We start from the raw sequence: 4,414 nt of genomic DNA, 5'->3' as shown, positions 1-4,414 counted from the left end.
AGACCTTGCTCGAGCTCCTGTCACAAGATGTGCCATCACGTGCAGCTTCTCTTGGCTTGCCACACTGTGTGTGCAGCACGACTCTGGTCTGCAGCAAAGCAGGACCAAGGTTTTGAGAGCTTGACAACTTGTCCTTTCTCCTCCTGGTGGACTAGCGAGTTGTGCGGTGGGTAAGGTTTCCGTCCTTCCTGTTCTAGGCTAAGGAAACAGGAGGAGGGGGTAGCAGCAATTGTTAGGCTGGCTGAATGGAGAGAAAGAATCTCCGGAGCCTGCAGCCAGAAGTGGAGAGCTGTGGGCTAATCCTTCCAAGCTCTCAGTGGACATCTTGCAAGTGACCTGGAATGTGAGAATGGTCTGACAGAGGCAGTTGGTTTCTGAGTTCAGCGTAGGTGCTTGCACATCTGGTGCGTTGGTGCGCAAATCAAGAGTACAATCGGTTCATGGGAAGCACCAGAAGAAGCTGGAGCTCTCCGAGCAGACGACTGGAAGAATCTGCAAAGGAGAAATGTGGGAAATGACTTGGTGTACCTTGCCTGGAAGAAGGGTAGTTTTTTTCTAATCATTCCTAATCCGTTCCCTTGGCTTCTGACTTTCTTAACAAGGCCGTTTGCATCCCCGATTCAGCACGAAGCGAGAGGCCCGGGCTCGCGGAAGTGCGCCAAAGATTCCTCCGCAGTGCCGCTCAGGTGGAAAGAGGAGCGGGGCGCCTGAGCAGCCTCCGGAGAAGCATCCCGCGAGGTGCGATTTGCGCCGTGCTGGGAGAGGAGGAGGGGGAGGAGGATGGGCCCTGCGTGGCAGCAGCAGCAAGTTTGGGCCGCAGGACATTGCGCCTGCGCCGCTGCCCCCCAATGGGCGGGCGTGTCCCCGGGGCTGCGGCCCTGGCAGCGCGTCCGCTGAGCTGCCCACGCTGCGGGAGCTCCCCGGGCTGGGCTGGCGTTCCCGCTGGGACTGGGCAGCAGGCTGTGCTCTCACTGTGGTCAGCAGCAGCGGGACGTACCTCTGGACAGCCACGTCTCCTGCTGCTGGGAAGAAGCAATGAAGCGAGTGCAGAAGTTCTGCTTCCTCTTTCTCCCGGTGGAGTTTTTCGTTTCATTCCACACTCCAGAGGCAATTTCGGTGCTGGCCTCTGTCAGCTGATTGTATTTCAAGAGCACCAGCAACAGGGCTGTGTTTGAGCGCTGTGAATGTGGCCTGTATGGCTTTCATTCTCCTCGCCTTAGTGCTCAGGGGTGGTGGGCATTGCAGTATCTGCTGATCCTTATGCCTGCGACAAAAAGACTGACTTCGCTGTCGTGAAAGCACCGTGGACAGCCCTGCTTGAAAGCGGCAGTTGCAGTTTGGCTGAAAAATGCAGGTGGCAGCCGGAAGGGGTGCCACAGCAGCCGTGGGGTCCCAATTCACAAGGCAGAGGCAACAGCAGCCTCCTGACGGCGCATCACGGTGAATGAAAGGGTGCAGAAACCCGATCATTTCTTTCTCTGAACTTTGCTTCAGGAATGTACAGGCAGGCTCTGAGGAACCAGGGGTGTTTGTGGGGGACTGTTGTTGTGATCAAGAGATTCAATTGGAAAAAGAAGGTGTTATGCATTTTGAGTCTTGACTTCAGGGCTTAGTCAGAAAGACCATGGAGTTCTGTTCTGCGCTTGGTGTAGTGCCGGGAAAGGGCTGAGTGTCTGACGTGAGTCCTGTAGAACTTGGAAAGTATTTTAGACAGTGGTGCGGAGCAACCTTTAGTATTTGTTTTGAAGGCACCAGTGTATTTTTCATGGTTAGATGACACAAATGAACGTACAGGTGTCTGCTGTATGTGCTTTTCAGTTTGTAAGCTAGATCTTGCCTTTTATTTTCCTGAATTTTTCTAATTCTGACAGCCAGGAAGTTCTCACTGTAAGATATGTGGCTTCAATGACGTACAATTATCTTCTGAGTTTTAAAACATATCAGCTCTGCTGGGGATTCCCAGCCACCTGACCCACTCCTTGCTTGCCCAGAGGAGCCACTGACCAGCCCAGAATGTACAGGGACTGCTGACCCCTTCAGTAACTGGCTTCCCTGCCACACCAAACAAGGTTGGTTGAGCTTCTCATCAATCAACACCCCAAGTCCTTTTCAGGGCTGCTCTCAATCCATTCTTCACCCAGCCTGGGTTTGTGCTTTTTAATCATATGATGTACTGTAATGTGTGCATGTATAAAAGACTGTGGCTAAGCCTTATGCTCAAAATCCCCAGAACTATAGGAATTTTAGTATTCTGAGAATGTTCCAACCTTTGACTTTGGTTCAGTTTTGTCTCAGTTAAAATGCTAAAGCTAAACATCCCTAAAGCTTTGGAGGCATTTGAGTCTGAGAAGATTGGCTGCTGTTGATTGCATAAAGCTTGGTTGTATTTTCAGAGGGGTGTTGAGTTCTTCCCTGCCCCTACATGGAACAGGTTTCAAAACAAAACCACATTTCTCTGATTGCTTATGGATTTACTTGTTATTATAGCTGAGCTATTACTGCTGAAATAAGTTGTCTACTTAGATGTGGAATGGGAAAATGAAAGGTTTGTTTAGGTTAGGACAAAAGTGTTCACTTAGTAAGCTTTGTGTGTTTAGCAATATTGATCTTGAGCAAATTGCTTCATCTGCTCTTCATTAGCTGCTCTGCACACTGCTACTGAAGTAGCAAAACCAGACCAATCTCCCTGTGCTACTGAGCTGCCAAAACCTGGAGCTGCTGTGCTGGTGGGGTGGATGCTGGTGGAGGGGTTGGTTTTGAAGTGCCTGTGGCTGGCAGGGGTAGTGGGCTGGTTCCAAAACCCCTGTCCCCAGGGAGGCATTCAAACCTGAGCTAGGTTTGGCTGTGTAATGCTCAGTGTGCTGCTCCTAGCACAGGGAAAGGAAAGGGAAATGGGCACTGCAGACGGATGGTGAGTTACTGGTTATCAGTCACACAGGTTCAGAATCAGCCCAAAGCCTGAGGTAAAAACTGAGCAGTGGTGACTCCTATGAGAAAGGGTTGAACTCTGTGTTTACACTAGCTTTTTTGGTGCTCGTATAGGCAGCAGCTGATCCTGGGCCATGTAATCACTACTCAGGAATCTTCCTTTCTCAATGGCGGGCTCTCACCCAGAGCTCCAGCCTGCGTATAGTGACATGTGGCTGTTTGGGATGTGTTTGAATGGCTTCTGGGACTGAGGACAATTCCTGCAGAGCAGCTGATAGGAGGCAAGGCCTCTCCATCAAAAGAGTGGCTCTGTGGAGAAGAGGAACTCAAAATGTTCTTTCTCCTGTTATTTTCCTTTGTTGCCTCAAATTCCCTGGCAGGACTCTACAGCATGTCACACTCGTGGTTGCAGTGACTCTGCCAGCATTTTGATCGCACTGCCTGATGCAGGACAACTTGGCAAAAGTGTGTAAGTGCTGGAGCAAGGGACTGGTGCATGCAAACTGGCTGCCCCAAAAGTAACTGCAGGGCCCTGGAGAAACAGGACTTTTTATTGTGAGTTCCATAGATCAAATAATAATTAATGACGCCAACACAGCTAATAGATAAGTAGAAAGAGGGGTTGCTGGTTGAAGTGGCAGGTTTGAAGCATCTGTCAAATGATGGGGGCAGCAATGGCCAGTCCAGTGAGGGAACAGTACTAACCCAGTATTCCGTAAGCCAACTTCAGTCAGGACTGACTGTGCTGCTGAGTATTCAGCAAACATGAATTCAGTCATTGGAAGCAGGCTGGCTCACGGCTGGGCACCTTGCGCTGGTGCCACTGTGTCTCCGGGCTGCTGTGGAGTGTCAAGGAGATCGGCATCTTCCAGTGGTCCCGCTGCCCACGCCACGCCCCGTGCTCTGTCCATTGTGGGCACTGGGGCGGGCTGGGGGAAGAGGCCGCTGTGCTGGGACGTGATGGAGGAGGTGAGCCACCACTCCTGGGTGGCACGCGGGGGATCACCCATCACCCCGAGAGGTGATGTCAGGAGGAGCCATCACTTCTGAGAGAGGGCCCGGGCGGGTGACCCTCCACATCCACCCGGGAGAAACGTGGGTTGTGCGCCCGGAGAGAACACAGCGAGGGGGACGCCCGGCTGCGCACCCCCCCAGCACCGGCGAGGCCGCAGCGCCCGGGATCCCCACTGCCCGGGCAGCGGCGAGGGTCCATTCCCGGCGGGGTTCCCGCGGCGCCGGGCGGTGCTGTGCAGTGGTGCGCGGCGCGGTGCGGTGCGGTGCGGTGCGGTGCGGTGCGGTGCGGTGCGGTGGTACGCCGTGCCGGGCTGTGCCGTGCCGGGCTGTGCCGTACCGGGCCGTGCGGAGCGATGGTGCGCGGTGCCGCGCGGAGCTGGGGGCGTGCCGCGGCGGGGGCGGCCCCGCTCCTCCCCCGGCAGCCGCGGCAGCGGCTTTAGGCGGCGGGGCGGCGGGGCCGGGCCGTGCTGGG

The sequence above is a fragment of the Coloeus monedula genome (assembly GCF_965178545.1).
Source record: "Coloeus monedula genome assembly, chromosome: 12".
NCBI lineage: Eukaryota > Metazoa > Chordata > Aves > Passeriformes > Corvidae > Coloeus > Coloeus monedula.
The sequence above is the reverse complement of the archived record's forward strand: the minus strand, read 5'-3'. Positions refer to the sequence as shown.